This window comes from Oryctolagus cuniculus, chromosome 3 (genome assembly GCF_051225735.1).
Source record: "Oryctolagus cuniculus isolate XC-2025 breed Fujian yellow rabbit chromosome 3, ASM5122573v1, whole genome shotgun sequence".
Classification (NCBI taxonomy): Eukaryota; Metazoa; Chordata; class Mammalia; order Lagomorpha; family Leporidae; genus Oryctolagus; species Oryctolagus cuniculus.
In genome coordinates this window covers 38,454,433-38,482,160 of record NC_142869.1, presented here as the reverse complement: position 1 = coordinate 38,482,160, position 27,728 = coordinate 38,454,433, and the positions used below count along the sequence as shown (strand labels likewise).

Below are 27,728 nucleotides of genomic sequence, written 5' to 3'. Positions count from 1 at the left end.
CACTGAGTAAATATTGAAAATTATAATAAGTTATGTACAAAAAAAAACTTACCTGGAAAATAAGGAAGACTTACATATTCCTTTACTGGGCTGATCTGAAATAAAAATGACAGAAAGTGAGTAGAAAAAAAGTAATTCAATAATATAATTTTTTTTTTGACAGGCAGAGTGGACAGTGAGAGAGAGAGAGAGACAGAGAGAAAGGTCTTCCTTTGCCGTTGGTTCACCCTCCAATGGCTGCCGTGGCCGGGGCGCTGCGGCCGGCGCACCGCGCTGATCCGATGGCAGGAGCCAGGAGCCAGGTGCTTTTCCTGGTCTCCCATGGGGTGCAGGGCCCAAGCACCTGGGCCATCCTCCACTGCACTCCCTGGCCACAGCAGAGGGCTGGCCTGGAAGAGGGGCAACCGGGACAGAATCCAGTGCCCCAACCAGGACTAGAACCCTGCGTGCCGGCGCCGCTAGGCGGAGGATTAGCCTAGTGAGCCGCGGCGCCGGCCTCAATAATATAATTTTAAACTTAATGTTTTGATGACTACATATAGTAAAATGAGATTTAATGTTACTGTTTGATTTTATCTCATATGAGAAAAAAATCATCCATTTACGAAATCTCCAGCACATGTGGGAGATGGCAAGCCACATGCACGGCAGCCAGTGCTATGGCATAGCTGATAAAGCTGCTGCCTACAGTGCCAGCATCCCATATGAGTGCCAGTTCGAGTCTAGGCTGCTCCAATTCTGATCCAGCTCCCTGCTATGGTCTTGAAAAGCAGTGGAAGACGGCCTAGATGCTTAGGCCACTGTACCCATGTGGGAGATCTGCAGGAAGCTCCTGGCTCCTGGCTTCAGATCAGCGCAGCTCTGGCCATTGCAGCTATTTGGGGAAGACCTCTCTCTCTCTCTCTCTCTCTCTCTCTCTCTCTGCTTCTGTCTCTCTGTAACTCTACCTTTCAAATAAATAAATCTTTTTTTAAAAAATGACATTCTTGGTGGAAACACTGTGTTAGTAGGCTGTTAAAGTAGGAAATGCCAAACAGTAAAAGAAAGGGCATGGTATTATATTGCATATTATTAACCTCTTGACATTCTACAAGCCCAAGGAATCAAAAATAGTAATTTAAAGAGTAAATAAAAATGTGATTAATGTCAAAGAAAGAACGATTGGAAAAAAATGTTAGAAGTGAAATTAGGTAAATTGGTATGGTATACCAAACCGTGGGATTCACTGGTTCATTGTGTTCACATTTTTACTTCTTACTAAAAATTGTTGCCTACTATCTCTATTAATTAACACAAATAACAGTCTTAAAATTATCAGATTAAATTGTCTCACTATAACTATGAACTTGCCAACTTCTCTGAAATTGTTAATTTTAGTTGTATCCTGAAACTATATTAATAGTTACTTAATGGTTCATAATTATTTTATCTATTTGATGACTTCAATTTTAAATAATTATATAGAATTCTTATATTTTCCCAATAATTGTTTTCCTTTTAAAAAAACTGCATTTTATAGATAGAAACATACCAATTTTCCTTGGGTTAGTATTTGTCCAGTTCATCTTTTCTCTTTTGTTTCATCCTTTTGGTGCCCTTACATTTTAGATGAGTCTCTTGTAAACAGCAAATAGTGTTATTTTCAATGAAAATATTTTAACTAAAAAGTTGAATTCATTTATAGACTTAGTCTAATAATATACATGTTTGAATTTCTTTCATTTAAAAAACTTCCCCCATGAAAATGTTCCTTTTCTGCATTCTGTGAAATCGAGTAAATTTTAAATGACCTTTTCTTTAAGTTTTAAAGGAAAGTCTATCTTCTTAAACCATTTTTCCCTTAAATTCTTACATACATTCTTATGAAAATTTGTTTATTTATTAAAGGGATCAGTTTTCATGTATTTCATATATGTAGTTTTAAGAGCATATTCTTGATCTCTTTGACTTCCTACAAGTGGTTTTCTAGATGGTGTCAACTTCCAGGTGTAGTTGTTTTCTTGAAGCTCTCACTATTCCTTTATCCTCTATCAACTGTTGTTTCTTTTCATAGTTTACTTTCTCTGGGAGGCAGACCCTGAGATGGAAACATACTTTGGGCTTAACACCTGTGCAAGGGAGGGGACACAAACAGGATTGGACAGAGAAAGGGTGGAGCAGCACTGTATCCCCAGTGATGGCCTCTGCAGACCCTGCAGGGAGTTCTGCAGTTGAGATTGGTCTTAAGATGGCCTCTATCCTAAGGCAAGCTGAGCTTTTCACCCCCAGACTGATCAGGCACTGGATGCTGGCTGGTCCTGTGAAGTATGTAGCCTTGGGTAAAGCAGTTTTCTTCTACTGAAAACATTTTCTACATTTCTAATGTCTAATGTAGGAAAATCAAACATATTATTCAAAGTTTAAACATTAAAAAATACACAGCAGACTCATAGAATGGCAGATGTCCTAAATAGCACTCTGGCCTCAGAATCAGCCCTTAAGGCATGGAAAGCTAAGACACTCTGGCAAAAACAAAAACAAAAACAAAACAAAACAAAAAACCTAAATGAAAGATCTCTTCTAGTGAGATCCCAGTGGAAAGAACGGGCCATCAAAGAAGGAGGTACCTTTCTCTGAAGGGAGGAGAGAACTTCCACTTTGACTATGACCCTGTCGGAATAAGATCGAAGTCGGCGAACCCAAAAGGCTTCCATAGCCTTGGCAACTCATGACAAGAGCCTAGGGAGATTACTGACACCATAAACAAGAGTGTCAAATTGTTAAGTCAACAACAGGAGTCACTGTGTACTTCTCATGTGGGATCTGTCCTTAGTGTGTTGTCCAATGTGAAGTAATGCTATAACTAGTACTGAAACAGTATTTTACACTTTGTGTTTCTGTGTGGGTGCAAACTGATGAAATCTTTACGTAATATATACTAAATTGATCTTCTGTATATAAAGATAATTGAAAATGAAAACTATATATATGTGTTTAAATATATTTCAATTCTAAAATTAACTTTTATTTTCCATATATTCCTTTTGTGTTGCCTGGTTGTTTATTTGTCCATTGGTATGTTTGTTTGTGGTCTAGCCTTCCACATATATTAGTTTATATAATCAAAAAGGGTAATTACAAAAAATTTGGTAAATGTAGGATGGTATCAAGAAAAAAGTACAACCGAATCTTGATTACACTGAGATAACTTCTGACAGATACCTTCTGACTTAAAAAAAAAATGTTCTGCCATAGAATGGGTAGTTAGAAAATTTAGATAAAACTCAATGAACAATTTTGTAACTAACTTTTTTCACTTAACCTTTTGTATGATCATTTCCCTATGAAGCACTGTTTTGATGTTTCATCTTGAAATGTGACTATTGAGTATTTTGTCTGATAAATATGAAGGCACCTCTCTATTTTTAGGTTGTCTGGACTTCTCCCCATTTTCATCATATAAATAATACTTCAGCAAATTTCTTTGTATGCATCTTTATATTTTCCTCTGATTATTTTGTAAGTTAATTCTTATAGCCAACCAAATTCTGTGTTGTGGAAAAACTGATAAAAATGTAAAGATGTTGAAGTCCATACTAATTTAAACTTCAGCCAACACCTGCTTTACCCAAGCTTTTGAAAATAATTTGTTTAAGACTTTGTATAAAGGGAAAGTAATAAGCATTATACTTTCTTTTTTAAAAGGTATTAAGCTGATTTTTTTACTAGTTTTGCTACTGTGAATTACTGATTTACATTTTTGCCCAATTTTACATTATACTTCTAATTTTTTTATTGATTAAGACTTTTTATTCTAAGTTGAGGATGTTAACCCGTTTTTCCAGTTTTTTGCCTTATATATAATTTTAACTTTGATTATTTTATGTATGAAATGAATCTCTGTCTTTTATTTTGCTTAGTTTTATCTCCCAATCAGCAAGATCTATTAATCTGGATTTACCTCCACTGTTTTAATGATTTTATTTATTTATTAAATCCTTAATATACCCAGAGTTGTTATTAGGGTACGTTGCAAGTAGGATCCTTTTGCTTGTTTCTCTAAAGAAGGAGTCAGTGATACCAGAATCAGTAATACATTGATGGTTTATCTTGCTATTGATTTAACTGCACCATTTTTACTCAAGATTGATAAATTTGATCACATGAAAGAATTCAAAATTAACCACAGGTATTTTACTATAAGGCAAAAAGCTTAATGTTTCTGTAGTATCTAAGGGTTTTATTTTATGCTAATAATACGGTTATTCATGTACCAAACTTTTAAAATTTGACACACAATAAATTGTGCACATTTAACATGTACAACTTGGTAAGATTTGACCTATGTAATTTCCAGGAAACTAGCACTCCTCAAGTTTTTTATGCCCTTCTGGTTAACTTACTCCTGTATCATTATGAAATGACTTTCTTTATTCCTCGAAATATTCTTTACTCTGAAAATTATTTTGTATAACATAAGCATAGCTACTCGGATTTTTTTTTATTAGTGTTAGCATCAAAGGTTCTTAATCTATTTGTGTCTCTCACCTAAAGTACTTTTGTTTAAGGCAGTATACAGTTGGGTTTTGTTGTTCTATTCAATGTGGCAATTTCTGTCTTGTAAATGTGATATTTATACTACTTATTTATGTATATTAGGATTATTGATGTGGCCAGGTTTAGATCTACTATACTACTATTTGTTTTCTATTTGTGCTGGGTTTTTTTTGCACTATTTTTTCATTCACCTTTTAATTAGTTGAATCAGGATTCATTTCATGAATCAGGATTCATTTCCTTGCAGTCAGTGATATACTGGGTGACTGTAGCTACAGTTCAAACAGGTCTTTGTGCAGCTCATTACAGTAGCAGATCGGAGTGTCCATATTGTGCTGAGGCAGTCCTGGACAGCGAGTCCGTGCAGAATGCCTGCAGCCCTATCCTGAAATAATTCTTCCCAGAAAGGTCTGTGGCCTGTGATAGGAAGGTGGCCTCAAAGATGTCTGAGATGCCCTTTTTCTCATTGTCTTAATGATTAGAACAAGGCTTCCCTTTATCCAAGATCATTTCTTTTTTTTTTAACTTTTATTTAATGAATATAAATTTCCAAAGTATGGCTTATGGATTACAATGGCTTCCCCCCCTATACCGTCCCTCCCACCCACAACCCTCCCCTTTCCCACTCCCTCTCCCCTTCCATTCACATCAAGATTCATTTTCGATTATCTTAATATACAGAAGATCAGCTTAGTATACATTAAGTAAGGATTTCAACAGTTTGCTCCCACACAGAAACATAAAGTGAAAAATAATAGATGATTTTTTTTAAATGATGATGAAATCAGATCAGACCTATTGTCATGTTTAATCCCAGCTAGAGTCAAGTTGGGAATTGCTAATTTCTTCTTCTTTTTTTTTTTTACAGAAGATCAGTTTAGTATACATTAAGTAAAGATTTCAACAGTTTGCACCCCCATAGAAACACAAAGTGAAATATACTGTTTGAGTACTCGTTATAACATTAAGTCTCAATGTACAGCACATTAAGGACAGAGATCTTACATGAGGAGTAAGTGCACAGTGACTCCTGTTGTTGACTTTACCAATTGACACTCCTGTCTATGGCATCAGTAATCTCCCTATGCACCAGTCATGAGTTTCCAAGGCTATGGAAGCCCTCTGAGTTCTCCGATTCTTATCTTGTTTAGACAAGGTCATAGTCAAAGTGGAGGTTCTCTCCTCCCTTCAGAGAAAGGTACCTCCTTCTTTGAAGACCTGTTCTTTCCACTGGGATCTCACTCACAGAGATCTTTCATTTAGGGTTTTGTGGTTTGTTTTTTTTTTTTTTTTTTTGCCAGAGTGTCTTGGCTTTCCATGCCTGAAATACTCTCATGGGCTTTTCAGCCAGATCCGAATGCCTTTAGGGCTGATTCTGAGGCCAGAGTGCTGTTTAGGACATCCGCCATTCTATGAGTCTGCTGAGTATCTCGCTTCCCATGTTGGATCACTCTCCCCTTTATTCTATCGGTTAGTATTAGCAGGTACTAGACTTGTTTATGTGCTCCCTTTGACTCTTAGTCCTGTCATTATGATCAATTGTGAACTGAAATTGATCACTTGGACTAGTGAGATGGCATTGGTACATGCCACCTTGATGGGATTGAATTGGAGTCCCCTGGTATGTTTCTAACTCTACCATTTGGGGCAAGTCAGCTTGAGCATGTCCCAAATTGTACATCTCTTCCCTCTCTTATTCCCACTCTTATGTTTAACAGGGATCACATTTCAGTTTAATTTCAACACTTAAGAATAACTGTGTATTAATTACAGAATTAAACCAGTCATATTAAGTAGAACAGACAAAAAAAAAACACTACAAGATCATTTCTTTAGCAATGCATAGTTCAGCTGAACCTTTTCATGTTTTTTTCTTTTTTCAGTGGCCAGGTTGAAAATTTTCCAAATCTTCCTGCTTTGTCTCATTTTGCTCCTGAACCTCACCATAGATCTTACTAAAAATGGCAGATAATACTCATGCTGAAGCTTGAATGCTCTGTTGTTTAAAAATCTCTTCTACCAAATGAACTAGCCCATCACTCTTAATGCTGACATTGCAGAAAATCTTAGAGCATGAACAGAATGTAGCCAAGTCCTTTGCCATGATGTAACAAGGGTGACGTTTAGTCCAGTTTCTAATGAATCTTCATTTGCATCAGCATTCTGGTTGACCAATTTTCCAGTCTCTAAGATTCTCTAGCCCTTCCCTACTTGCTTGTCTCATTCGGAGCCTTCCCCAGAATTGCCCATAATGCTATTTACAGCATTCTGTGCTTTTCATAGACTGATATTTCAAACTCTCCCAACCTGATCCCCTCACCCGATTCTAAAATCACATCCACATTTTCAGATACAGTAACGACCCTACTCCTCAGTAACAATTTTCTGCACCACTCAGCTTTTCATTACTGTAACAAAGTATCCGAGACTGAATCTTTATACAGAAAAAAGATTGTTTTTAGCTCTCAGATTTGGAGACTGAAAGTCCAAGATCAGGCAGTCCCATTGATTCAGCTTTTAGCAAGGACCTAACAGTAGATAGTGTCACAGTACATGTGGGTGTAAGAGATCATATTGCTATATATAGAACACCAGAAAGATAAAAGTCACATAATCCCCTTCAAGAGCATGCCCCTAATGACCCAAGGACTTACCATCAGCCATCCACATCTTTTTTTTTTTTTTTGACAGGCAGAGTGGATAGTGAGAGAGAGAGACAGAGAGAAAGGTCTTCCTTTTGCCGTTGGTTCACCCTCCAATGGCCGCCATGGCTGGCGCGCTGCGGCCAGTGCACCACGCTGATTCGAAGGCAGGAGCCAGGTGCTTCTCCTGGTCTCCCATGAGGTGCAGGGCCCAAGCACTTGGGCCATCCTCCACTGCACTCCCTGGCCACAGCAGAGAGCTGGCCTGGAAGAGGGGCAACCAGGAAAGAATCCGGTGCCCGGACCGGGACTAGAACCCGGTGTGCCAGCGTGCTAGGTGGAGGATTAGCCTATTGAGCCGTGGTGCTGGCCACCATCCACATCTTAAAGATCCCATTACCCCTTACATCACCATGCTAGGGACCAAGCCTCAAACACATGAACCCTTAGGGTACAAATCAAATCATTATCCAAACATTAGGCATCAGTTTGAAAATAAGTGACTTCATCCCAGTATTATGTCTTCCAATCCATGAACATATCTCTTCATTAATTTTGTTGAATAATCTTTTATGGTTTTTTTAGGATTGAAGTGTAAATTTTTTGTCATATATTTCTAGATATTCAATACTTTTGATATGATTATATACTATTTTTAGGACTTTTTAGCTCTTTGTAGCTAGAATAGACAAAAATAATTACAATTTACTTTCTATCCAAAAATGTTTCTAAACTAACTTGTTTTTTTTTACTTTTATTTAATGAATATAAATTTCCAAAGTATGGCTTATGGATTACAATGGCTTCCCCCCCATACCGTCCCTCCCACCCACAACCCTCCCCTTTCCCACTCCCTCTCCCCTTCCATTCACATCAAGATTCATTTTCAATTATCTTAATATACAGAAGATCAGCTTAGTATACATTAAGTAAGGATTTCAACAGTTTGCTCCCACACAGAAACATAAAGTGAAAAATAATAGATGATTTTTTTTAAATGATGATGAAATCAGATCAGACCTATTGTCATGTTTAATCCCAGCTAGAGTCAAGTTGGGAATTGCTAATTTCTTCTTCTTTTTTTTTTTTTACAGAAGATCAGTTTAGTATACATTAAGTAAAGATTTCAACAGTTTGCACCCCCATAGAAACACAAAGTGAAATATATTGTTTGAGTACTCGTTATAGCATTAAATCTCAATGCACAGCACATTAAGGACAGAGATCCTACATGAGGAGTAAGTGCACAGTGACTCCTGTTGTTGACTTTACCAATTGACACTCCTGTCTATGGCATCAGTAATCTCCCTATGCACCAGTCATGAGTTTCCAAGGCTATGGAAGCCCTCTGAGTTCTCCGATTCTTATCTTGTTTAGACAAGGTCATAGTCAAAGTGGAGGTTCTCTCCTCCCTTCAGAGAAAGGTACCTCCCTCTTTGAAGACCTGTTCTTTCCACTGGGATCTCACTCACAGAGATCTTTTGCCAGAGTGTCTTGGCTAAACTAACTTGTTAATCCTAATACTTCATCAGAATTATTTTTTGGTTTTTCTATATATAAAATCATATCAATCTTAACCAATTACTAGTCTTACTTCATTTCCAAATCCTCTTTTATTTTTCTTGTCATACTGCATGAAATATTAATTCTAGGACAATATTGATTTAAAAAGTGATAATAGGCTTAGATAAACCCTTCATTAGATTAAGGCCATTCTGCTCCATTCCTGATATTCTAAGAATTTCTGCTACAAATGATTTTTGACTCTTATAAAGCTTTTTTCTGCATCTATGCAGTTTATAGAAAATACATATTATTAATTTAATTGACTTTTTAAAAATTAAAGCACTATTTTAGGCATGGCCTGGCTAGCACCTAGCAGGGAGTGGTACCTGAGAGCTATCCTGCATGATCCTGGATGGACTTTTCTTCCTCTGTGAGACTGCTCCTCCCCAATCTTGCTGAGGAATTCCATCCTAGAAGACAGATAAGGGAAATGAGGTTGTGGAAGGAAGGCAAATAGGAGTTAGGAGTAAGTAGAGGAGGTTCCCTGCTGAGAACAAGGAGGATTTTATTATATCATAATTTCTAAACAATCTGAAGTCACTCTGGCTAGAAAATGGGACAACAAAAGGATAACATTTTTCTTTTTAAAAAAAAACTGTCCTTGGGGATGGTGTTGTGGCATAGTGGGCATAAATGTGCCCATATGTGGCATATATTGGCACCAATTCATGTCCCAGCTGCTTCAGTTCTAATACAGCTCCCAGTTAATGACCTGTGTTTGGGTCCTTGCCATCCATTTTTGAGCTCTGAATGAAGCTCCTGGCACTTGGTCTTGGCCTGGCCTACTCCTGGTTGTTGTGACCATTTGAAAAGTGAACCAGCCAGATGCAAGACTTCCTCTCTCTCCCTCTCTCTCTGTAACTTTTTCAAATACATAAATAATTTTTTAAAAAAGACTTAAGATATATTGACATAACAGTGTTTGCAGACATAAAAGTGTTTGCAACATCTTCTTATGATGTTTAAAATCTATAGATCTGTAAAATGCCTTTTTAATACTTGATGTTATTCAGCAGACTCATAGAATGGCAGATGTCCTAAACAGCACTCTGGCCTCAGAATCAGCCCTTAAGGCATTGGAACTGGCTGAAGAGCCCATGAGAGCATTTCAGGTATGGAAAGCCAAGACACTCTGGCAAAAAAACAAAAAAAAACAACAACAAAAACAAACAAACAAACAAAAAAACCCTAAATGAAAGATCTCTTTGAGTGAGATCCCAGTAGAAATAACGGGCCATCAAAGAAGGAGGTATCTTTCTCTGAAGGGAGGACAGAACTTCCACTTTGACTATGACCTTGTCTAAATAAGATCGGTGTTGGCAAATTCAAAAGGCTTCCATAGCCTTGGCAACTCATGACAAGAGCCTAGGGAGATTACTGATGCCATAAACAACAAGCATGTCAAATTGTTAAGTCAACAACAGGAGTCACTGTGTACTTACTCCTCATGTGGGATCTCTGTTCTTAATGTGTTGTCCAATGTGAATTAATGCTATAACTAGTACTGAAACAGTATTTTACACTTTATGTTCTGTGTGGGTGCAAACTGATGAAATCTTTACTTAATATATACTAAATCGATCTTCTGCATATACAGATAATTGAAAATGAATCTTGATGTGAATGGAATGGGAGAGGGAGTGGGAGATGGGAGGTTTGTGGGTGGGAGGGAAGTTATGGGGGGGAAAAAGCCATTGTAATCCATAAGGTGTACTTTGGAAATTATATTTACTAAATAAAAGTTAAAAAAATACTTGATGTTATTAATAGCTTCTATTTTTCTTTATTTGTTCAAGAGAATTAATAGTTTTTTAAAAAAAACTTTTTATTGTATTGATCGCTAGTGCATATTTTTCTATTAATTTTTGCTATCTTCATTATTTGTTTTATCTTAATCGTTTAATTTACTACTGATGTGGCCATTCTGGAAACAGAATGGAATCTGCATAAAATGTGATACAAATGTTGGGATTGGTGGTGCCACAAATACACCAAGTAGGTGCGTAAGTGTTTATATTTATATAATTTAGGTCTCAGGGAAAGCAGGGTAGGTCTTTCAAGGGACTTCCAAATGGCTTAAGAAGGGGGGAAGAAGACACTTGCTAAGGTTTTCATGACAGCTACAAGGAGGGACTTGTATAAGACCTTACAGATAAGAGGTCTGTGTGCCAGCATCAAAGAAAAGAACACCCAAGTTTTCTTATGTTTCCCAGATGTGCTACAGAAAGGGAAGATGTGTGTGTGTGTGCATGCATGTGTGCATGTGTGTGTGTGTGAGAGAGAGTGTTTTGTTGAATGCCTCGTCAAAGAGCCTATGACTGTATGCTGAGATGTAAAATGAGTGCCTTAATGAAGCACTGTATTCTGGCTTTAGTATGTGCAGAGACATGTGGATTTTTAATTTATATCTTGGTAGCTGTAAGGAAAGAGATTCTCAGAGTTCAATACCATAAAAAGGGAAACCCTAGACAAGGAATTTTGTTGCCATTGGCCATACTAGATGACTGGCTTATTGGCGATTACCCAAGAGTCTGTAAAAATGTGCAGATGGGACTTACTGTCGACCAGGGTATGCAGTGATATGATGACTACCAGAATTTTAGCAAACTATGCTGACTCTTGGATCTCATCCTACACCAGAGACATTCTGATGAAGAGATCAAAGCAGTAGCTCTCCAGAATGTTCCATCACATGTCATGGTGACAATGCCATCCATAAGCATAATAATTCCCATTCTTAATCATTAACCCAATCCCCAAATAATGGCTTCTATACAAATAGTTACTGCTCTTCCTCTACACAGGTGACTGCCAATAGCTCCACATATTGCACAATTCAGGGTCTTTCATGATGAGAGACCTACAGAATGTGGGAAGTTCCTGACTGCAGCATAAGACCCACTGGTGACAAAGTAAGAGCCATTCCCCTAAGTCTAACACGAGTCATGGCTAATGTTGGATTGAGATACAAGATGCATTTCAAGGCATACAGATAGGCCCAGGCAGACACATGGTCAGAAAAATGTTAAAGAAAGGTTAATCCCATCCTCCTTCTCTAAATGACGATTAAATAAAAAATGGCTCAAGTCAGTCAAATCCACAAAAGAGACTTAGTGGAACTCGGCAAGTACAGAACAAAGCATCACACCTCAAAAAGCCAGGCAATAAACAAGCAGGAGCTCAAAATGCATATCTGCCATCAGAGTGTTAGCAAACCAGATCTACAGAAGGCATATATGGGTGGGGGGCATTGTGCAGGTACCGTGCCTCCTGAACCAACTGTTATGGACACTCACTCCAATGGAGTCAAGATGGACTCCCTCCAACATTGGATTTGGATGTTGATACAGATGACACCACACACACACACTATATGAAAAGATTTATTCCATAATGAAGCTTTCTTGAGACAGTAGGACAGGCTTCCCAGCCTGAATGAAAACTGCCTTGAGAGAATGGGGAAAGAATATGAGCTTGGGGTTTCTACAGTAGTTAGATGGTAGGTCTGAGATGAGGGTTTCCTGGTATAGAAAAGATTTATGTGGTTACAAAGTAAGGCATACCAGCACTTCTTAGCTTAACCAGACATGGGGAAAAAAGAAAAGAAAGATGAGGCTTAAAAGCTGTCTGCATGGGGCCAGCGTTGTGGTGTACCAGGTAAAGCTGCCACCAGTGGCGCTGGCATCCCACATGAGTACGTTTGAGTCCTGGCTGCTCTACTTCCAATCCAGCTCCCTTTTAATGGCCTGGGTAAGGCAGTAGAAGATAGGCCACCTACTTGGGCCCCTGCCACCCATGTGGGAGACCTGGAAGAAGCTCCTGGCTCCTGGCTTTGGCCTGGACCAGCCCTGACCATTACTACCATCTGGGGGAGTAAACCAGTGGATGGAAGATTTCTCTCTCTCTCTCCCCTTCTCCCCACTCTATACTCAAATAAATAAATCCTGTAAAAAGAGCTGTCAGCAAACATCAAAAAATAGGGTGAAAGTACAAGAAACTAAAAGATTACCTAAACAATAAGAACGACAAAACAATTAATCCAGTTAAGAAATGAGCAGGCCGGCGCCGCGGCTCACTAGGCTAATCCTCCACCTTGCGGCGCTGGCACACCGGGTTCAAGTCCTGGTCGGGGTGCCGGATTCTGTCCCGGTTGCCCCTCTTCCAGGCCAGCTCTCTGCTGTGGCCAGGGAGTGCAGTGGAGGATGCCCAAGTCCTTGGGCCCTGCACTCCATGGGAGACCAGGAGAAGTACCTGGCTCCTGCCATTGGATCAGCGCGGTGCGCCGGCTGCAGCGCACCAGCCGCGGTGGCCTTTGGAGGGTGAACCAATGGCAAAAGAAGACCTTTCTCTCTGTCTCTCTCTCACTGTCCACTCTGCCTGTCAAAAAAAAAAAAAAAATGAGCAAAGGATTTGAATAGATAGAATGCAAATGGTCAATAAAAACATTTTTTAATGCCCAGTATCACTAGCCATTCAGAGAATGCAAATCAAAATCACAATGAGCTATCACCTCACTCCAATCAGAATGGTTATTATCAGAAACAAAGTAACAAATGCCAGTGACCACGCAGAGGAAAGGGAATTCATTTTATTTATTTATTTCAAAGCCTGCATTAGAGAGAGAGAGGAGAGAGACAGAGAGAGAGAGCTTCCATCCATTAGTTCACTTCCATCCATTAGTTCACTTTCATCCATTAGTTCACAATGGCTTCAATGACCAGAGCTGGGCCAATCAGAGCCAGGAGCTTCTTCCAGGTCTCCCACGTGGGTGCAGGGCCCAAGCAATTGGGCCATCTTCCACTGCTTCCCCAGGCCATAGCAGAGAGCTGGATTGGAAGTGGAGCAGCCGGAACTTGTACTAGCACCCATACACTCACCAGCATTTATTGCTCATTCATTTCTGTATGACAGCCATTCTAACTGTGGTGAAGTGAAACCTCATTGTAGTTTTGACTTCAATTTCCCTGATGGCTATTTATCCTGAGCACTCTTTACGTGTCTTTCAGCCCTTTGAATTTCCTCCTTTGAAAAATTTCTGTATAAGTCCTTTGCCCATTACTTAACTGGATTGTTCTGTTGCTGTTGTTGAGTTCCTTGAGCTCTTTATAGATTCTGGATATTACTTCTTTATCAGTTTCATAGTTTTTAAAATTTATTTATTTATTTTATTTGACAGGTAGAGTTATAGACAGTGAGAGAGAGAGACAGAGAGAAAGGTCTTCCCTCCGTTGATTCACTCCCCAAATGGCCGCCACAGCTGGCGCTGCACCGATCTGAAGCCAGGAGCCAGTGCTTCCTCCTGGTCTCCCAAGCGGGTGCAGGGCCCAAGCACCTGGGCCATCCTCCACTGCACTCCAGGGCCACAGCAGAGAGCTGGACTGGAAGAGGAGCAACTGGGACTAGAACCCGGATGCCAGTGCCGCAGGTGGAGGATTAACCAAGTGAGCCACGGCCCAGGCCCCAGTTCCATAGTTTTCAAATATTTTCTCCCATTCTCTCAGTTGCCTCTTCACATTGCTAAGTGTTTACTTTGCAGTACAGAAACTTCTCAGATTGATGTAATCCCATATATCAATTTTGGCTTTGATTGCCTATACCTCTGGGTCTTTTCCAAGAAGTCTTTGCCTATGCCAATGTCTTGCATAGTTTCACCAAAGTCCTCTGGTAATTTGATGTTATTGGATTGTACATTTAGGCCCTTGATCCATTTTGAGTGGCTAAGGTGTAAGGCAGGGGTCTACTTTTACACTCTGCATGCAGAGATCCAGCTTTCCCAGCACCATTTGTTCAAGAGTCTGTCCTTGCTCCAGGAACTGATTTCAGGTCCTTTGTCAAAGAGAAGTTGGTTGTGGATGTGTGAATTGATTCCTAGAGTTTCCATTCTGTTCCATTGGTCTACACATTAGTTTTTCACCAATACCAGATTTTTTTGATTATAACTGCCCTGTGGTATGCCTTGAAATACGGTATTGTGTGTCTACGGCTTTGTTTTTGTTGTCTAAGATTGCTTTAGCTATTTGGGGTCTCTTGTGTTTTCATATGAATTTTAGCATCATTTTTCCTAGATCCAAGAAGAATTTCGTTGATATTTTTATTGGGATCACATTGCTCTCAGTAGTATGGACATTTTGATGATTAACAGTTCTTCCAATTCATAAATATGGAAGATTTTCCCATCTTTGTGTCTTCTTCTATATCTTTCTTTAGTGTTTTGTAATTTTCATTGTAAATATCTTTGACCTCTTTTTAAAATTTATTTCAAGGTATTTAATATTTTTGTGGCCTTTGTGAATGGGATTGATATTAGAGCTCTTTTTCAACGACAGCATTGTCTGTGTATACAAGGCTATTATTATTGTGTGCATGGAACTTTCTCTAGCTTAGGCCACATGCTAGGCCATAAAGTAAGTCTCAGAGCATTCAAAAAAATCAAAATCATACCCTGCATACTCTCTGAAAACAATGGAATGAAGCTGGAAATCAACAACTGAAGAATTTCTGGAACATATGCAAACACAAGGAGACTCAACAACACATTCCTGAATGAACAGTGGGTCATAGAAAGAATCAAAAGAGAAATCAAAAAAGTTCTGGAAACAAATGAAGACAACAACACAACATATATCAAAACTAAAAAGCAGTGTTAGTAGGGAAGTTTATAGCAGTTTACATCAAGAAATTGGAAGGACCAAATAAATGCATCTCAAGGACTTAGATAAACAACAAACATACCCAAAATTAGTAAGAGAAAAGAAATAATTAGAATTGAGCCTTGTGCTGTGGATAACAGTGGGAGGGAGAACTTGGTGAACGGCTTTTGAAGTTCCACACGAGCCACCTGGAACAGCAGAGATGGGAAGAGAAATAAATAAATAAACAAATAAATAAGGAGGTGGCACACCTCTCCCCCACTCCTCTTTCCCTACTCTGCTACTGCAAAGACCTGCAGCCAGCTGGGAGAAGGGTAACACCATTTTTGGGGGGTACAGACAGGTGGCTACTGCCCCTACCTCCCGTGTGTGTGCCCAGCAACGGTGAGGGCAACAACATTTCAGAAGAATTCCTTCTCCCTCTGCACAAGCTGTACCGAGGAGGGGAAGCCCCACCTATGGGACTCACATACCCGCCCACCACCACTGAGAAGTGAGCAGGGTTGCAGTGGGTGGGGGCTCTGTGCACCCACAATCCACAGAGCTAACCAGAGGGAAAAAAAACCACCCTGGGAGGGAGCTGAGTCTGAGAGAACAGTGACTGCATAAGAGGACACAACATGTGCCCAGGCCTTGGGCAACTACAGAGCGCTTCTTTGCAATCCCCAAACTCCTTGGTTACCTATAGCAGCTCATAACAGAGAGAACTGTGCTCATAGAAAGACTCTACAGATCAAATGTGAAGTTCATAAAGCAGTGCAGAGGAGTGCCAAGTACACCAGGGACTAACAATGGGGCATCCTGCATCTGTGAGGAGAAGGGTGGATCACACCAACAGAAGAAACCATTCTCCTCCATCCAGATAACCAGAGGAGAGCTATCAAGCCCAATGGGGTTCTTACCTTGGATACTTGCCCCACCTTAGAATACTGAACAGAGCACCTTGGCCACACCCAGAACACACCTCTTGGTATTCACTGAAAATTTACACATCACAGTAAGCCACAGAGACATAGACCAAAGATGAAAGCCACCAGACAATAAAAAAAAAAAACAACTACACAAATGCTGAAAAACAAAGGAGAAAACTTGAGAAATAAAAATAAGGAAGACACTGTGTGCCTCCCGAAGGAACACTACAACATTTCAATATTAGAAGGTGAAGATGAAGAGATTGGGGAAATGCCAGAAAAGGAATTCAGAAAACCAATCATTGGATGACTGAGAAGCAATCAGAAGCAAATTCATGAACTACAGAAAATTATACATGATATGAATGAAATTTTTTCCATGAAATTGAGATACTAAAGAGAAATAAGCATGAAATGCTAGAAATGAAGAATTCAATGGATCAAATAAAAAGTGGAGTGGAAAGTCTTAACAACAGAGTAGGTGAGCAGGATATAAAATCAATGCACAAAAATCAACAGCCTTTGTATACACAGGCATTGCCACAGCTGAGAAAGAACTGCTAAGATCAATCCCATTCACAATAGTTACAAAAACAATCAAATACCTTGGAATAAACTTAACCAAGGACGTTAAAGATCTCTATGATGAAAATTACAAAATCCTTTTTTTAACTTTTATTTAATGAATATAAATTTCCAAAGTACAGTTTATGCATTACAATGGGTTTTCCCCCACCATAACTTCCCTCCCACCTGCAACCCTCCCCTTTCCCGCTCCCTCTTCCCTTCCATTCACATCAAGATTCATTTTCAATTCTCTTTATATACAGAAGATCAGTTTAGCATATATTAAGTAAAGATTTCAACAGTTTGTACCCACATAGAAACACAAAGTGAAAAATACTGTTTGAGTACTGTGGGGAGCAACTCGGACTAGACTAAGTTACTGGAATTAAGACTTATTCTATGCATCTGCTCTCCCACAATATGGCGCTGGGAGAGAAGGAAACAGCTTCTACACAGCTGCCTCCAGTTCAACCAATAAACTGTAGGACCTGCTCCTGATTGGAGGAGAGCAGCGTACTCGACGTGTGGGCAGCCGAGTTGGGATTGGCGGAGGAGGACTATAAAGGAGGAGAGAGAGAACATGCACCAGGAACATCTAAGGGGAACATCTAAGAGGAACACCTGTGCAGCCCCCGAGAGAGCTGGCCGGCGGTGTGCCACTCCCCTGCGGAAGTGGGGAAAGTGGCCAGGGGGAACCGCCCTTCCACGGAGGTGGAAGGGACGGCAGCCAACCCGGGAAGAACCAGCAGCAAACCCGGGGAGGGCCGAGCAGACAAGAGAACAGCGCAGGGTCCTGTGTCGTTCCTCCATGAAGAGGGGGAGCGACAGACCTAAATCAAAGATCTCTGCGAGTGAGATCCCAGTAGAAAGAATGGGGCCATCAAAGAAGGAGGTACCTTTCTCTCAAGGGAGGAGAGAACTTCCACTTTGACTATGACCTTCTCTAAATAAGATCGAAATTGGCGAACTCAAAAAGCTTCCATAGTCTTGGCAACTCATGACAAGAGCCTAGGGAGATTACTGATGCCATAAACAAGAGTGTCAAATTGTTAAGTCAACAACAGGTGTCACTGTGCACTTACTCCTCATGTAGGATCTCTGTCCTTAATGTGTTGCCCAATGTGAATTAATGCTATAACTAGTACTGAAACAGTATTTTACACTTTATGTTCTGTGTGGGTGCAAACTGATGAAATCTTTACTTAATATATACTAAATCGATCTTCTGTATATACAGATAATTGAAAATGAATCTTGATGTGAATGGAATGGGAGAGGGAGCAGGAGATGGAAGGGTTGCAGGTGGGAGGAAAGTTATGGGTGGGGGGAACCCATTGTAATCCATAAGGTGTACTTTGGAAATTATATTTACTAAATAAAAGTTTAAAAAAAAATGAAGAATTTGTCACTACTAGCCTAGCCCTACATAAGATGCTCAAGGACATGCTGCCACACAAAGAAACACAGAAAAATGGACATTACTACGAATGAAGGTGAAGGCAGAAAATCTGCCAGTAAAAGTGCAAAGGAAACCCAAAGTAAAAAATAGGACTATTAATGGAAATATGGAGGGCAAAGTTGTTACTTAAGAATAATCACCTTGAATGTAAATGGCCTCAACTCTACAGTTAAAAGAAACAGACTGGCTGAATGAATTAAAAAATGTTACAACGGTCAAGATATTTGTTATTGTTAGAAGTGAGTGATAGAATTTTCAACAAAAAAATGACAAGTAGGGAAGGGAGAGCTTTTTATGTACTTTTTTTTAAGCCGGGGTAGTGGTTTCACTCACAACCCACATGAGAATTCCTTGGTTTGATGCCAAACCAGATGTGGTAGGCAGTGGTGATGGCTTACTGGGTTTCCTACTACCCATGGGGGAGACTGAATTGAGTCCCCAGCTCCAGCCCAATCGCAGCCACTGCAGGCACCTGGTGACTAACCCAGTGGATGAGAACTCTCTTCCTCTGTCTCTCACCCTCAAATACAAATAAATAAAAAGTTCACACAGTTTATGTACTATTTCTCACAATACATATCTCATGGGGATATGTATTATCCCATAATAAGACAAACATTGAAAAGAGAATGATGAAAAAAGTATAATGGGGTCCAACAACATATTAATGACAAGTGTTGGGACACAGAGAGAACCAAGTTTAGAAGAAAAGAAGCAAAAAGCTAGGAAAGTTTCATTTTTTTCTATTTGGAAAGGAAATTGTATTCAGCTGAATACAGGGAAATTTTTAGTAGTCACAAAAAGTTTTTTGAAAATATATTTATTTGAAAGGCAGCATCATGGGGTAGGGGAAGAGACAGACAGAGTAGGCAGTGGGGGAAGAGAGAGATCTTGCATCCACTGGTTCACTCCCCAAATGGTCAGAATGGCCAGGGCTGGGCTGGGCCAAATCCAGGAGCCTGGGATCCATCTAGGTCTTCCATGTGGGTGCCAAGGATCTAAGTACTTGGGCCATCTTCCACTGCTTTTCCCAGGCACATTAGCTTGGAGCTGAATTGGAAGTGGGGTAGCCAGGACTCAAACCAGTGCTCCTATGGGGTGCCAGCTTCACAGACGGCAGCTTAACCTGCTGCACCACATCATCCCCACAAAAAATTTTTACTGACATTTTATTAAACCCATATATCATTACTGATTCCAAATAAGGATTATGGAGACTTCTAAATTAAAGTATCATAATAAAGCAAACTGGCTGTTTTAATCTATTTTCTGCCGCTAATAATACAATATCACACAATGGGTAAATTTCAAAGAAAAGAAGTTTATTTTGGCTCACGGTTCTGGTGACCCAAGGTCAAGGCGCTGCATCTGATGGCCTTGCTCATAGAGCTCTGACACGGTGCAGGGTAGCACATGGTGACAGACTGGAGGGCTGGGTGTGCATGTGTTGTGTAGGCATGTGCACAAGTGGGCGTGAGTACATGCATCTTCTGCTTTTCTCTCTTCTGATATACTCACCATAATTCAATGATGGGACCTCCACTCATGACCTTATCTAATCACTATCATCTCCCACCTGCAAGCATCAGTCAGATTGTTTTCATTTTCTTAATACTTTCTAGCAGGAGTAAAACTCCAACATGAGTTCCAGAGGAGACGAACCATGTTAAAACAGAAATGGAAGAAATTTGTCCACTAAGCTAATGAAACAAACACAAAGTATAATCATAGAAAGCCTTGAAATTCACAAGCAGCTGCTTGACAGACAATGGAGTGCAATCATTCGTCTTTAACATCAAAACGTGGCTGCCAAGCAATGACACATAGTTTTCCAGTGTAACCTGCACAGTTATGTGATTTCTAATTCTACCTGTAGCCCTAAAATCAATTATGAGGAAAAAAAGATGAATCAATTGTTAAGGTTTAGGATTTTAGGATTCAAAGAAGGTGAAGAGACAGCTAGTTAAAGTACAGAAGACTTCATTTTAGAAGGGACAGAATTGGGGGTAAAGAGAGTGGGGTTTGAGCCTCCCCAGACAGACACGGGGTTTGAAGCCAGGTTTCATGCCCTTCGAGCAGCAGGCAGATTCCCCTTCCTGAACTGCTTATGGGGGAGGTGCAGAGTGCCACGTGGACCCTGATAAGCTAGGGTCCCAGAGGAACAGAAAGGCTCCCTAGGGAAGTTGACAGTGCTCTGTCTCCACAGTTTGGAGTGTCAGGTGTGGGGCTTTCTAGCCCAATGGACATTTTACTAGCCTTTACATTGTCTATCTGAGCCGAGATTCCTTGAACTTGGCAGTTCAGGCCCAGTGACCTGACAGGTTCTATCAGGCCTCAGTGACCCAGTAGTTTCTAATATCAGTAAGTTTACAATTTTAGTAATATCTTCTAACTTGGAACAAAGGAAACTGAGGAAGCAAGCAGGAGAATCAAGGGAAAAAGTCAGAATCCCTACAGTACTCTCCAATCTTCAGCAGAGAGAAGAGCTTCCAGCATTCAATAATTTCCAGCTGAAACAGGGGAAATTGAATTACAGCACTCCTGGGGGGAAGTACCCCCAATATAGGACATTACTTTTGGTCTCAGTACAGAGTAAAATCCAGATCCTGCATCAAGAATTGTATCCTGGTCTTGTTTAGCTTTACACTCCCAACATTCATGAAAATTCAGGTGTACACTTGGTACGGGTGAATTTTTCAGTGTGTGAATCATATCTCAAAGAAAAACCAACAGCTGGATGTAAAGGGGAAAGTAAAACATAAAAATAAGATTTTAGATGAAAAATAAGGGGAACAACAACAACAAACTTCAAGTCTTTCTAGTAAGGCACAACATGGGCTGATCTCTCTCCCAGGGGCCATTCTGAGAAAGGGTCAATCAGGGGCTGACGCTGGCACAGCAGGTCAAGCCTCTATCTGCAGCACTGGCATCCCATATCAGCACCAGTTCAAGTACTGGCTACTCCACTTTAGATCCACCTCCCTGTTAATGAGGCTGGGAAAGCAGCAGAAGATGGCCCAAGTGCTTGGGCCCTTTGCACCTCTGAGGGAGACCTGGAAGAAGCTCCTGGCTGGCCTGGCCCAGTCTCAATCATTGCAGCCATTTGGTCAATCAGCAGATCGAAAATCTCCTCTCTCTTTCTGCCTCTTCCTGTCTCACTGTTAACTCTTTCAAATAAATAAATCTTAAAAAAAAAAAAAAGGTCAATCAACAAAACACTTGAGATTCCTTCTGATAGCTTATCAGCAAGCAGCCAGAGAGATAATCCAACAAATAATATAGACACAATAATCCAACTCTTTTGCTCCCTCTCACCCTCCCAGTTCCTACTAATTAACATTCTATTCAGAGTTGGTTTTTGTTTGTTTGGTTTTTTTTTTTTTTTTGGCTCCACACACAAGGGAGAACATGCAGTATTTGTCCCTCTGTGTCTGGCTTATTTCACTCAACATACCTCCTCCAGCTCTCATTGAAAAGTCAAGAATTCAGTCTAGAAGAACAAACCAAGAAATAGAAGCAGATTCCATCTAGTACTTCACACTACAAAACCATTTAATGAAAACATATATTCAAAGTAAGGATGATAAAAATAATATAAAGTAGCTTAGCAACAAAATAACAAAACCAATATGAAATACAGACATCAGAAATGGTAAGAAATAGGAGACAGGCATTTGGCCTAGTGGTTACAATGCCTCATGGGAAGCCTGCATCCCATATGGGAGTACCTGGGTTTGAGTACTGGCTTTACTCGCAATTCCTGCTTTCTGCCAACACATGCCCTGATAGCTCAAGTAGTCGGGTAATTTCCACCCATGTGGAAGACTTAGATTGAGTTCTCAGCTCCCAGACATTTCAGGAGAGAACCAATAGATAGCAGGTCTGTCTGGATCTCTGCCTCTCGAACAAAAAAGAGGTGGTTAAAAAAAACCACACACAGCTAACAATCTAATTGGCATAAAGGTCAGGGAACACAGCATTCATGAGCTCCTTTACTTCTGTTAATTCTAGTAAAATTTTCAAGAATTTTACTATTAGAGCATGCATGTTTCTATTCTTTTAAAATTTGCAGATATCTATTTATATATTAACCTATCCATCCATCTATGCAATCTGGAAATATATAGATCAAGAAATGTGAAGGACCTGAGATTCTACTGTTCTTGCAAGCTAAGAAAGTTATCTGCCCCAGCTGCATATACAAGGATAGGCAATGGTGCCCCTGGAAAGAACCACTTAAAATAGTTGGATCCTGTTTAAGCAGGATATATACTAATTAGGGAAAGGGATGACAAGAGGCCAACAGTGCTTTCAAGATAAATTTTCAACCAAATGGCAAATGTTGGGATCCCCAGTTCCATTTAATGAATTTATTCTGGTCTTTGTTTTTGCAAAAATAATTCTAAGAGTTCAGTCCAGTATGCTTTGTTTATCCACACCACCAGTCAGGTGGCAGTTAATCGGCCCCACTGAAAGACGGAGAGCTCAATAGTAGGGATGGAAAGGACATCTGAGAGTGTTGACAGATGTTTCGAATAGGAGTTGCAGATCTGGGTCCATACCCTGCTATTGTCAATAACCATCTCTGGAAGGTTGAGAAGGGTGATCAGACATGATCACACCATCTGATGGGATGGCAGACCCAACATGTAGTTAAGCAAAAATCACGTGCAAGAGTTTGGGAGAGTCACACCAGGGAAGACACAAGGGTCACTGTGAAAAACAAAGATCATGAACATATCTCGACACTCTTTCCTGAGGTATACATAATTCTTCCCCACGTATTAAGGTTGTTATTCTCCCTCAATCACCTCAAAAATCAGTGTATCCTATTGCAATGAATACAGCTTCATCTCTCCCAATTATCTACTAATGCTATCCAGAAGAGTCAAGTCCAAGAGGATAAAGGAATTTTTATAAAATTTACAGAGATCCACTATGCCCCCCGTGTATACCAACATACAGAAACATGGCAAGCAGTGCACTTGATCAACTGGTTATTATCCTTCTGGATGAGCACCATATCAAAATAAATGGCTTAACTTTTGGTAACAGTCAAGTCTGGCATGCAATGGTAATCTCTGCATAAGAAACTTTACCAAAGCTTCTTTTTGTTTTGTTTTTGTGCCAAGCTCTGAGGGTAGATGCACTGTTGTATCCAATTTGATGATAAATCCAGGCAATAACAGTGGCAGTCTTGGAAACAGAGGCTTAGTTAGCAACTTGATTCCAGTCAGCCTCATCAGAGAACATGCCCTTATGTCCGTATCTACAAGTGACTCGGGTGGTTCTTTTAGTAGTAGCAATCTAGTTCTATAGTTGCAGCCCCAAAGAGGGATGTCTTCCATCTGCCAGACTAATTTTCCAAATAGCATACCAAGTGGTGAGGCCATTGGCACTATCCCAAGAGAAAGTTAAAATATAACAAGTTTCTTGGGGGAGAATTCTGCCCACCGAGTGGAACAACCACACCCATTTCTGATTCTGTGTAGCTGGCCATTAGGCTAAACAGCCACAGTAGCCCAGTTGATAACATCCAAGTCTCAGCTTAGCTGAACCATCAGTGAATCTGGCTCAGGTATATTTAGGGCAGTCTCTGTAAATCCACAGTCCCATTGAAGCAGTAGCTATGCTTCAGATGGCAGAGTGGAGGGTAAGGTGTTGACACAATTGATAGCTGTCAATTTTCCAAAACCAAAATGATGCTAGGACCACATCAGATGAATCCCTGAACACACTATTACCATTGTCCAGGAAAGTACGCTGGTTTAGGCCTCACTCATATAATGCTAATTTGCAAGTAGAATGGCCAGGTGAGGTATATATAGAATCCCATTCCCAAAAAACTAAGAAATATATTTGGCCTCCTTTTTGGTAGTGGAGTTGGGGGCAAAGAGACAGCAGTTTTTCTTTGACTGAAAATAAATTAAGTATTGTAACTCTGTCTACATAGTCCCAAGAAAACGTATTTGGCAAGCAGGCCCTTGAATTTGTTAGCGTTTATCAGCTACCCCTGTTAGGAGAGGCATGGTAACACAATCAGTCACTGAAACCGAGGCTTCCTACTTGCCAGTCAACAGGACATCACGTATCTCTGGACATTAGAAGGCAGAGACACTTACATCCTAACCCACACACCTGTGAAAAATGGCACATACTGCATTCCCCAATAACATTCACCCTACAAGCATAAGATGCATCAATTTCATCACATGGCACTGGAAGCTATGACATAAAATTAGCAGAGGGCCCTACACCTAAGATCACTTTTCACTCTTCCCCAACCATATATTTTGCCTAAATTTTATCAGTTGATTTCTGATATTTTTTCCCTACAGGACTCAAAACTAACTCACACAGAAGGGGCCACAATAGCTCCAAAAGCTGTCAGGAGCTGATGTTGTTTCCAGTCTAGGATCACAGGGAGAGGGAGGGTGCCAGGGAGGCTAGTCTGTGGGGTAGAGCTGGAAGAACAGAACTCCTCATCCCAGGGTAAGTACCATCTCTTCCTATGTACTTCTGTGCTTCCAGAATTCCCATGCTTGGGGGCCCCTTTCTTTCTGGAACATGCTACTGTGGTTCTATCTTACAGCCTTGGGCGGCCATATCACACAGAGCTATAAAACTATGTGTCCTCACCTCCCTGAACTTTCCCAGCACACTGAGTTTTTTATCTTTAAAGCAGCTGAGGTCATTCTTTTCTTCACCACCTCTCCACCAGAGGACAGTGGGCAACACACCAAGTACCATTTGGGTAGTTTGTCTCAAGCCTGCCTGCCTAGCACCACTCAGCCTTTAAACAATCATAACAGGTAGAAGTGGAAGGCTTACCACCCATGCCACCACCCACACCAACCACGTGGGTGAGAATATGTGCTACTGAAATTCAGGGAATCATCTCATAGTCTCTAACCAAGCCCATGAGGGCCCCTTTTCCTTCCTTTTGCAGAAAACCATGTCTCTGTGAATGTCCCATTCCCATTGCTAATACTTTAAGGATCTGCACAGGTTCCACTCCACTGGGTTTGGGAATACTGCAGAAGACTCCAGGTCAGAGACAGAGGACTTTACTGTTTACAGCAAAGCCCTGCTGAGCTACCAGCTTTCTTCAGAGGGCAATGTGAAGGATCAGGCTTCCCCTGAAGGGGAAATTGTGCTTTGTCATATAAAGTCAAAATAGAGATGAGGCCAGGAACTTCGTGTTCTTGAATGTTTCTCTTTCATCTGACCAGTTAAGATTTGTTGGGCCCTTTCTACCTTGTTAGTTACTAAGTCTGACAAAGGGGGAAAATAAGCCAAATGCCCAAAACGTCCCCACAGGTAAGGTGTTCATTTTTGAGAGGAGCTCAGTAGCTCTTGGTATCAGGTACTCAAGGAAAGAACCAATTTTAAAAGTATACCTGGGGCCAGCGCAGTGGCATAGCAGATACAGCTACTGCCATCCCATATGGGTGCCAGTTCAAGTCCTGGCTGCTCCACTTCCAATCCAGCTCTCTGCTAAGGCCTGGATAAACAGAAGATGGCCCAAGTCCTTGGGCCCCTGCACCTGCGTGAGACCTGGAAGAAGCTCCTGGCTTCGGAGTGGCCCAGCTCCGGCCATTGAAGCCATTTGGGGATTGAACCAGAGGATGGAAGGCTGCTCTGCCTCCACCTCTCTGTGGCTCTTTTAAATAAATAAATATATTTCTTAAAACGGTATACCTAGGGGCCATGTTAGAAGGGAAAAAGTCCAAAATCCCAAGAGTTATCTTCACAGTGTCCTATCAATACAAGAAGTCATTAGGATTGTATATCTCCAGACAGTGGATCACAGATTTCTGGACACTTTCTGAATTGACCTGTTTGTTTGATCTGGCCCCATGGAAAGGATGCTTATTGGTGGATTAGCCACTATCATAGCCAAAGTAGAATGAACAAGTAAGGTATACACCATCTTCCATTCCCAGAGTCCATTAAAGTGCTGGGCTTTCTGTTCTGTGGTGGAGGTGGAAGGTAGGGGACAGAGAGACAACAGTGCTTCTTTGACTGTCAAAAGGACTGACCATTATTAATCTGCCTAGGTAATGCCAAAAAACTTTACCTGGCAAGCAGGCCCCTGAATTTTGTATTTATCATCCACCCTTGCTAATGGAAATATAATGCCACATTCATGGTCATTGAGCATAAAACATTTGTCTTACTAACCAGTAGCGCACAATCTATACAGTGAAAGTTGTGGACATCATAAAGTTTAAGTACTCATGCTAAATCTGGATCCTCTCACTAGTGACAAATGGTAGATATGCAGGTACTCCTGGGAGAGTACCACAAATGTTTGCCAACAGATCTTGATTCTCAAGTGTCAGTGGTATAGCAAAGGTGGCACTAGCAATGTCCAAGATAGCATGCCAGATGCCATTCGTCTGTGTAATGGATTCGGTGGAGTCACACTATTTGGAACAGCTGAGATATGGAAGCAACAGACTGGATCCGCTGGGTGATAACCCATTTTAAGTCCTCAGCTTCGTTAGTCAATTTCACTGGTCATACAGGGATGTCTTACTGAGATAATGCATCTCTTAATTTTCTTGCTACCTTTAAATCCTTACTGAAGGCTGTGATTTCCCTTTGTCCTCCCGGTATTCTCTGGTGTTTCACTTGGCGCATCTGGAGGAGGACAGGAAAACAACATGGGCAATAATTTATATGTTTGAAGAGCACTTCGTTACACAGGGCTCAATCCGTCTGGCACTTAGGAATGGAGATGATAAAGCATGTAACACAATAATTCCAACTATACATTCGGACATTGGAACAACAGTCATTAAACTATCTTAAAAAGCCCTATGAAAACGAAATTAGTTCCTTTGCCCATTATGAGCCTTACCTAAGCTGCATAAACTGAATCCAAGTGAATTTTACCACTGGTCTGGGTAAGATGGTGACTTGAGCACCCATACTCAACAGAGTCATAAAAAATTGGATCTGTACACTCCATGAAGTTTCCCACAAACTTGGATAGGCCTATAGAAATTTCTATACCCTTTATGGATAGGGAGACCTTGACTCCACCTCTAATCATGTTTTACTACAAAGCAGCTGAGGTTAAAATAAAGGGTAAGGGGGTGTCATTGGATGCAGAGGAGAAATCAAATCATGCCATTAAACAAGACCTCATGCTTTTGGTTTCAACTCATGTAGCAGCATTTAATGGCTCAACCAAGAGAATTTCCAATGTTGTTTGCCCAACACCCTTTAACAGGTAGCAAGGTCTTCATAACTGACACCACCTGCTTCATTGTTGAGAGCTCTTTGGCTCAGCAGCTATGGCTACACTACTTTCTGTCGCTCCCCCATTCGCGGAGGAACGACACAGGACCCTGCGCTGTTCTTTTGTCTGCTCGGCCCTCCCCGGGTT

General features: G+C 40.6%; 1 protein-coding gene across 1 annotated transcript in view; it reads right to left on the bottom strand.

The window, feature by feature from the left end:
* The window catches only part of CATSPERT (catsper channel auxiliary subunit tau), a 191,265-nt gene that overhangs the window by 51,587 nt on the left and 111,950 nt on the right, over positions 1 to 27,728 (bottom strand). The gene's annotated exons all lie outside the window — the stretch shown is intronic.